Source organism: Quercus lobata, chromosome 5 (genome assembly GCF_001633185.2).
Source record: "Quercus lobata isolate SW786 chromosome 5, ValleyOak3.0 Primary Assembly, whole genome shotgun sequence".
NCBI lineage: Eukaryota > Viridiplantae > Streptophyta > Magnoliopsida > Fagales > Fagaceae > Quercus > Quercus lobata.
The window spans coordinates 38,243,175-38,252,830 of record NC_044908.1 but is presented as its reverse complement, the minus strand read 5'-3'; the positions used below and the strand labels follow the sequence as shown (position 1 = coordinate 38,252,830).

Sequence of the window (9,656 nt, the reverse complement as noted above, 5' to 3'; positions counted from 1 at the left end):
CTATTAAAAACTAACGATTTTTTTCTTTTGGAAAATTTCAAGAATAAAATAAGGTTCACAAGAAGCAAAAAAAAAAAAAAAAAAAAAAAAAAAAAAAAAAAAAAAAACTAGAATCACTCCCCGACAACGTAGCCAAAATTTGGTGTGTTGTCACAGGCAACCAAAAATAAAACCTATTCTCCTAAAAATATATGTAGTAGTGTGAGTAGGATCGTTCCCACGGAGAGTATCTAGCCCAGTTTTATGCTACGTGAACAAGGAGGGGGGGATGGAGTATAATGAAAACAATTTTAAGAAAAAAAAAGCAACTAAGGAACAATTCAAATTAAAGTATCGAAATTAATCAAAAGAACAGACCTTGGTCTAAGTCAACATCCACCATCGGAATTTTACAACTGATCATCGATGCAAGTATATATCAATTCACACTTTGAATATTCACCATTAGAACAATTTTCCTATCTCTCCTTAGTCATAGTTAATTAGAAAACAAGCGATCTAATAAACCTTAACTACTAAAAAACCCAAGACAAGCGCTAAAGGTTTAATCTAGTAATAGCCTTAAGAATTAGAGAGATCAATGAAACTAAACAACACAAACACAAGCGGTTTCATTTAATTTAGTCGAGCATTCTTCCTAAGATCTAATAATTTCTTACGCAACAAATCATTAAATATTGGTTGCTTCACAAGTCAGAGAGATCAAACAATTACGAATTTGATATCTAGCCTAGCAGTAGATTGCAACGAACAATAAACTAGTAGGCCTCCTAGTAATTAAACGAGAAAATCATGAAAATAGGCACAGAAGAACATCCGATATTCAAAGCATAAATTGAACAATAACAACAAATTAGATCTCACAGTTTTATTGATTCCGAGGCTTCAGTTTCCTTCGACCAAGTATAATAGTTTAGCCAAGTAGGACCATGATGAAAACTCAAAGGAAAAAATCAGAGAAGAGGGGAGAGAGAGGCTTGTGTCCAATTCTGATTTCTCCTCCCCCTTTTACACGTTAATTCCCCCTTTCCCAAGCCTACAAAATCTCCTAAAAATATTCTCAATAATAATATCCAAATCTAACTAATTAAGGAAAAATATTAAAAATAAAACAAAGTCCTAATATAACTAGGAAAGTGGTGTTTTTCATCTGGAAATTTCGTGCACTAGATCTGGAAGCTTCTGAAAATAAACCCCATCAGATCTGCGTATTAGAATTGCAGGCAAAGGAACATTCCAGAACGTCAGCAGTGCAGGTGTAGCAAATTCAAGCCCGATTTCGACCTTGACGCAGCCCGTATCTCTCAAAACTCAAAACATGAAAGTTGTAGAGATTTGTCTTGGTGTTCCATATCATCTTGAATAATCTCAATCGGAGCTTGGATGAGAGAGTTATGCCCAGATTACGAAGTGATGTCAAAGCTGTCCAGAATCGCCCAATTAGCTACGTTTTGCTCTTAACGCCTCCATTGTCATCCTAAATCAAAATATAAGAATAATGAGTATATTTAGGCACCAAATAAATATAAAAGACTAAACATTAAGGGAGAAAAATATGACAATTTGCATTCTCATCACATAAATGAAGCAATATAAAGCTAGGAAAAGCAATAAAGAGAAAAGGGTGTGGATTGTAGCCAAAAAGCTACATCCACACCCTTAAACATCAAATCCAAGGTATGGAATCAAGGAGAGGAAGATTGAGTGCAAGAACACTACCTTGAAGATTGTAGATAAAATGTGAGAATCTAAGGTGTTTGAGAGTGTTTGAGAGAATCTACCAAAAAGTACCCAGAATTTTTATTTTTTTTATTTTTTTTTTTTAAATGTGGGGTTCAGGGGCATTTATAGTGAAAAAGTGCCCCTTCAACTTTCAGTGCACCTTAAAGGGCCACCGGCCACCTTGTTGATGTCCACAATTTTGGCCTTTTCCTAATTCAACTTTGGATGCATATTTGAAGGCCTTCCTAGACTCAGATTGATCTAACCTTGGTGTCCCTAGAAAGCTCTGGATGCATAGTTTCCAGAACACTAAAGAAATTGAAAATCCAACGGTCAGATCAAAAGTTATGACCTTGGGAAGAGTGTTGACGCGCTTTCTACAGTTTTCTAGCTATCTCAATTATTTTAAGTCTAATTTCAACCCATGAATAGTCATTAGTAAGGGAATTTGATAATATTCACAATGGCATTAGTCCCAATCCGTTCTGATGGTTGGATAAAAATTAGGGTTTTTGGTGCCCTCAGAGTCAACCTTGGGTCAAACTTGGTCAAACTTGACGAAAATCATTGAGTAGCTCAAGTTTGTTGTAGAAACATGAAAAATGTTGTTTTGGAATGACTTTGACCGACTTTGACTTTTAGTCAACCTAGTGTTGACCAAGGGCATTTTGGTCAATTTGACCCGAAATGGCACTTCGAGTGCTCCAATGTCCGAACGGGTTGTGCCACATCAATCTAAATGTTTCCATGGCCCCATGGAGAAAAGATAATATTTTTGAAATTTTTGGAGTTTGGCACATAAATTGAGGGCGAACAAAATACGATGTCTACAGTACTTAAAGCCCATTATAGGCAATGGTATAAATTGTAAATTGGTGGGATGAACTTTGGAAGATTTTGGCCCGAGTGGAGCCTCCACCTTCCCACTCATCACCAACCGTGGCAAAAGGGACAAAATAAACCAAGTGAAGTGTGTGCAAACAAATATTGAATAAGTCTTTATTAAGATTAAGAAATAAGACACATTGGAATCAAACTCTCTGTCCCTAGTGGAGTTGCTACTATGGGCGCAAACACCTGCGAACGCGCTCTCTTCCTTTCGAGATGCGTCAGTGGTTTCATCCTCGCAATGAGAAGTATGCCTAGGCCAAAGGTGGACCAGGGAAAAGAAATTGAGTCGCCACCTAGATTAGGTCTAAAAACCATAAATATTGTGCCCTTCATGGAATGACTGATCTATTACCAGAGCACATATCTAAAGTTTAGGTATGGGAATGGGAAGGTGTTAGGCACCTAACCCCACCCGACCCGTGGGTCGACTTCCACTTATTTTTTCTTACATCTTAATCTTATTAAAGCACATTCAACATTGTCATTCTAGACTCATACACACTCTAGCATGCATCTAAGGCAAACAACATAGCATACTCATCCCAAGACCTAACATTCATCTATCATGGCATCACATCATATATTCCCAAGGGCGGAAACATATTATGGCAGAATCAAACAAACATGTTATTGCATCTAAACATCAAGATCATGGAATTCAAGCTAAACATGTTCATATTCATCACTAAGGCAACATCATATTCCCAAACAAATGCATGTTCATGTGATTGCATGACTTACCTCACTGCATCACAGCACCCATACATCAATGCATGTTCATATCATATGCATGTTTATGGAAAAACAAAAGAGCAAAACCTAACTAGCATCAAAGGGGTAAAACAAAGCAAATCAGGGAAGCAAAGGCTTGTGAATACGAATATCAACTCAAGGCAGAAGCAAGGTTATCCAAGCAAACTGATCACCTAACGGAACTGACAGCTGGTGGCCCGATCCGATCCTTTCGTCAATCAGCTACAAGTCTAGTCTCTTAGAAACTGACTCCGGTGGGTTGAGTGACGAGTTTCCTCCAACAAAACCCTAGCTACCCGACCCAACCAAAAAAAGAACCTTGAATCTACCTGATTCTACCCAAATTCGGCGACTTTTAGAACCTTCGTCTCTTAGGTCAAACCACATTTTCCCTTTCTCTGCTTAGATCTGTTCAGATCTGACAATGTTTTCTTAGATCTACTAAGATCCAGTGATGTTTGCTTTGATTTGCTAAGATCCAGCAATGTTTGGTGTGGATCCGGCGATGTTTAGCTTAGATCGGCAAGGTTTAGCTCAGATCCATTCAAAATCCGACCAAATCTTTCTCTCCCCTGCTCAGATCTAGCAAAGATCTACCACCACCACCGCTCCATCAGTTCAACTGAACTAACCGATCTTCTACTAGAGCTCGGTCCAACTCGACCCATGGTGGTTACCAATTGGTTGCGGGTCATCACTTCTTCCACCTAATTTGAGCTAGTTAAGTGGCGGTTCGATCTAAAACCCAATCTGCTTAACCCGTGGACAACCCTAGGCAGAAGCATGTAATACAAACAAAATAAAGAAACAAAAGAAAACAAGATTTAGATTAAGGTTTCTGGGCATGAGTATGCGTACACATACATAGGGCCTGCGTGCGTAGCCCAGTTGTATGCGTACACATATTTTGAGTATGCGTGCGTATGCAGTAAGCATGCATACGCATACACACCCTAAACCCTAGCTCAGAAGGCAAGAACAACACTTAACAGAAACTAATCTAACAACCTATCATGCTTAAAACATAAAAACAACGTAAACCTACACTAAGCAGACATATTAAAACATATATGAAGCAAAAAAAACAGGAGAAAAATTGAATTTAAATTGAGAAAAGTAGGAAAGAAGAGTTAGAACCTTTACCTCCAAAACAAAGGCTCCTTGACTTGATTTTGACCATTCACGTCAATCAATCTAGTCACAACCAAACTACAACAAGTTAGTTAAACCTTGAAACTCAAAGATCATGGCTAGAAAATGTCTGAATCAGAAAAATATTGACTTGAGGATGTTTTGTGAAAAACTCCTTCTTTGATTCACTATTTCTAGTGACTGTTGTGTGTTTTCCTCCGGATTCTATCTCTTGAAAAGGTACCATGTATGGCTTTTTATAGTCAAAAAATAAGGGTTTGGAATGGCTTCTAGATGATGTGAGATTCGTTCCAAAACAAATCTTTAATGCAAAAAAAAATTGTCTTTCTTAGTTTCTAGAACCCTAGCATGCACATGCATGCCCGTGTATGCGCACACATGTATTAAGCATGCATATGCACAGCTTGAGGGTGCACATGCATACGCACATATCCATGCACAAACCCTAGGGTTTCTGTGGCCTTTCTTTTCCAAAAATAGCTTATTTAGTTTATAAAAGAGTTATATTTTTTCGTAAATACTTTCCTCAAGTCAATTTCAATTTGATCAGGCCTTAAACCAACCTTGGGCTTTAGAATTTCAACATCATTTAGGAGCCCGGGTCATAAGGGGTACAAAATGCGATGTCTACAGTTTGTTATTTTACTAAACTTGTTGTTAGTGTTTTATGATAGATGGATTTAAGGTTATTTTGTTGGTTTGTTGTGATAGGTGTGTGAATTTGTGTACAACGCACTAGATGTATTTGTAATTTTTCTTTCAAGGATTGAGGGTTTTTTTTTTTTTTTTTTTTCAAAATGAAATAGAGATACAGTGCGAAACAATTTTTTTCTTCAACATTTAAAAACCATTCAAAATTCTTTACCCATTTTAAAAACATATTATGGAAGAAAAACTTGATTTGAAAAGAGAGAAATCAACACAAGCTTTATCCATTTAATGATCAAACAACTTTTCTTTGAATGCTCAAGGAGATTTTGAGGACTAGCAAGGTAGTGGAAAAGAGTGATCGCAAATCTCAAGAATCAATTCAAGAGTAAACATATGCGGTGGCTCCTAAACGAGCTTATCTCCTACATATGATCGCAACCAGATACGTATGGTCATTTTATTAATAATAAGGGGTGGAAGGGTACCGTTTCTTTTCTCTGTCCCATTATACAGGGCTTAATTTACTACCTATCCAATTTATTTTCCCTTTTGCATTTAAAACTTATAAAAAAATTAAAATAAAATAAGTCACCCCTCAGTGCCAACTTGTGAAGGACAAAGTTCAACTCCAAAGTCCAAATCTGTTTGGAACCTTGGACTCTAACCACCAATAGGATGACATTAATCCTTGTCATTTGCAATGTAAATAACTCACTTAACCCAAACAATCAAGTGAGTCTATGCATTGCACAAAACAGGACATAAGTCTTCCTATTGGTGGTTGAAACCCAAGGCTCCAAACATGTTTGCAATCAAACTTTTTGGTTATAAATATCTTTGCAATCTACAATTTGAACATTTTTTTATGCAAAACTCACTACCCCCAAGTACTTTACTTTCCCTTAATTACAAAAATTCAAATTCTTTGCTCATTACTTAGGGCCTATTTGGTAGTGGTGTTCTAGTATTGGTATTCAAAATGATGTGTAAATTGTGGTTTTAAAAAGTGTGTGAAAACACGTGTTTAAAGTAATCATAATGCAAATATGTGTTTGATACCGTGTTTCTAATAACATTTTTTTTTTAAAATGAAAAACATAATTGTGAGTTTGGTATGAGTATGTATTTTTAATAAAGTTTTTTGGTTAAATACTCATCTAACATGTATAGTAAATTTAATATTATTTTATTTGATGAGAGAGAAATTCCCACTTATTACGTTTTCTTCTTTCTCTTCTTTTTGGTTCTCTTCTCTTCTTTGTCTCTCTCTTTTCTTCCTATCTCTCCTCTCTTCTACCAAATCCTTCAAAAACCAACATATTTTACAAATAAATCCCAGCAAAGGGGCTGTTTACATACCCAAACCAACCATCACAAAATCAAATCCACTAAGACAAAGAAGATATCAAATCCACCATCTCTTGTTTATCTGGGAAGAAAAAAAGAAAAAGAAATCAAATCCACCCATGAATTATCAACCCATGATAGAAAGAAAAAGAAGAAAAAAGGGATAAGGGGGATCTCAACTGGGAAGAAAAAATGGTCGATGTCACTGTTGGAATTCACGAAGAAAGGAGAGAGAGAGAGAGAGATGAGGCTGGGACTTGTGGCTAAAACAACCAACGGTGCACCAAGGAACGATGAGAGATAAAAAGCCGAGTGAGAAACAAATCTGAGTAAAAGAGAGAACCAAGTGAGAGAGAGAGAGAGAGATCTGACTATCTGAGTGAAGAGACAGAGAAAGAGAAATCCAACTGAGAGTCTTTGTGAAAGAGAGAGAGAGAGAAAAGAGAGAGCGAGAGAAAAGCCACGAGAGTGAAAGAGAGAGAACCAGTTTATGTGCTGTCAGTTCAATGGTTCCCATGATTTTGAAGATATTTACAATAATACCATTGAGCATTTTTACTCAAAAACTAAAATCTATTGTGGACGTGTTCTCAAAATACAGTGTTTAAGGCCATGTTTAGTTTAATAATTTTCATCACTCAATTTCCATCACTCAATTTTCATCACTCATCACTCATTACTCATCACTCAAAATACCCTACCCGTTTGGCACCATCACTCACTTGTCATCACTCAATATTTTTCACACTATTTGTGGGTCCCATACCTGTCACATGGTACAAGTTTTTTTTTTTTTTTTTTTTTTCATTCAGTATCACCGAACCCAGTGAAAAAAAAACGAAGAAAAAAAAAACTAGATCAGAAGGAAGAAGAAGAAGCCAACTAAAGTCTAAAATGCAACCTAGTGAAGAAAAAAGAAGATGAAGAAACACAACCCAGTGAAGAAAGAAAGAAAAAATGGTCAAAAGTTGCGGCTAAAGTCTGACAGTGGGTCCCTCCATGTAGTACTATTTACGGAAATGTCATTGAGTGATGAAAACAGAGTTATGGTGGTGCCAAACAGACTTCTAGTTATGGGTCCCACCATTTTTAAGTTATGAGTTATGGAAACAGATATATGAGTTATGGAAATTGATAAACCAAACATCCCCTAATATTTCAATTCTCAATACTCATTTTTCATCACTCTAAACTCTAATCCAATTCTCATATCTGTCTCTATTTCTCGTAAAACGGACAAAAGCTTGTGTTTGGTTCTTATACTCGAGTGTAGTTCTCACCTAAAAAACACAAAGTTGGGAAAATTTTGTGGAGCCCACACACTGAAAAGCAATCAGAAATTCAAAATAGACACAAGTCACTCCCGCGTGGCTTTTCTCTCTCATTTTCTCTTTTTCCCTTCCTCTTCCTCTACCACTCACTTTCTCTTCTCTTTCTCTTTCATTTTCATTTCCTTTTATCTAGGACTGATATTGGGTCGAGTCGGGTCGGGTTTACTGTGACCCGAAACCTGACCTGATAGAAATCGGGTTTAACTGTCTGAAACCCGACCCGGCCCGAAAAATCGGGTCTGTAATCGGGTCAGTTTTCCAGGTCTCGGGTTGGAACCTTTTTTTTTTTTTTTTTTTTTTTTTTTTTTACTGCTGCTTGTTAAACGGGAAGTAAGGGTTGCTATTGGGTCATCTCTAGTTCAGCTCTTGGATACTTTGTTTGACTGTTTAGATTTTCCTATCCTTGCCTAAAGTGGGTCATTTCTTTTGAATGAATTTGCTCGTTCATCAAAAAATAAATAAATAATCATTTCTGGGTTTTAAGATTAGTATTGTCCTAAGCAAACTGGCAACAACAAAAAACGAAATTTACATATCAATAAAATTGCATGGTCCATCTCCAATTACCCATCAAGGAAATTGAAGTGTGACTTAACACGTAACACTTCATTCAGTGTTCTTGCAAAATGCATCCTCTGTATCAACTACTATGAATGAAAAACCTTGAAGTTCACCAAAATTCACGAAAACAAAGACCAAGTCTTACATTAACAATTATACACACACACCTAAAATAAACAATGTCAACTACAATGCCCTACTTATTTTTATCAAAGTTCCAACTTTTGACATAAACTCCAGACTATACAAATTTGTAAATATGGGTAATTGATTTTTCAAGCAAACTATCTATTGATAAAAAGTTAGTGCACATCAAGAATGTGATTGTGACCGAACAAAATCTTCTAGTTTTTCCCACACATCCAACGCTGCAGTTCTATCTTGGTGTCACTTATTTTGCTAATCTGCACATTTGCCATATACATTCACATCAAATCCTAATAATAAATGGCCGCAGACATTGATATACTCATATCCCATTCAACATAACTAAGATCAAAACAACCAACCAGATCAAGAAAAACAATACTCACTGAGATAATCTTTACATTCCACTGCTTCACAATCTTTGCAAACTCCAAACTGTCATCCTCAAACTGCATAAAAAATCCAACTTTGTAGGACATGAAACCATGTGCAGGGGTTAACGAGGGTAGGATCCCAACTCTGTAGGACATTGTTAGGATCCTGTAAATTGGTCTTTAGGCTATGCAAAGCATCACCTGTCTCTTCTACAAGTAACATGAATAACATATCATATGATCTTGTCTTAAAGAGAATAATACAGTTGGAGAGGTAGCTTCAACTCACTAAGAACACTAAAACAAATAGGTTTTCGGTATCCAACTAAAATCTTAAGAAAATATGCTAGAAGATACAACATCTATATAAATAATTGCTAAAAGTTTTATCTACCTCTCAATCTCTTCTTTCTCATTAGATTGACTAAAATTCAGTACTCTCCAGGCATCATTCTCCTCGGCTGAAGCAAAAGCTAACCCCAAAATCCCAAATCACTCTCTCTCAGAGTTTTTTTTCTTTTTTTTTCTTTTTTTTTTTTTGTAATTGCTATAATCTCTTTGGGTTTCTCTTAGATTTTATTTCGCTACCTTCTGAAATTTGGTTGGGTTCACTGAATTTAAAAGTTTGTTGAGTTTGGGATTAGATTTGATTCTTATGTTGACGAAATTTATGGGTTGAACATGACAACATCCGTAGAGATAGAACCATTGACATTTTTACGTAGGG

At 36.2% G+C, this 9,656-nt stretch overlaps 1 pseudogene; it reads right to left on the bottom strand.

The window, feature by feature from the left end:
• LOC115990428 overlaps positions 1 to 9,085 on the bottom strand; it is a 12,532-nt pseudogene extending 3,447 nt beyond the window's left edge.
• Between the last annotated feature and the right edge of the window lie 571 nt (positions 9,086 to 9,656).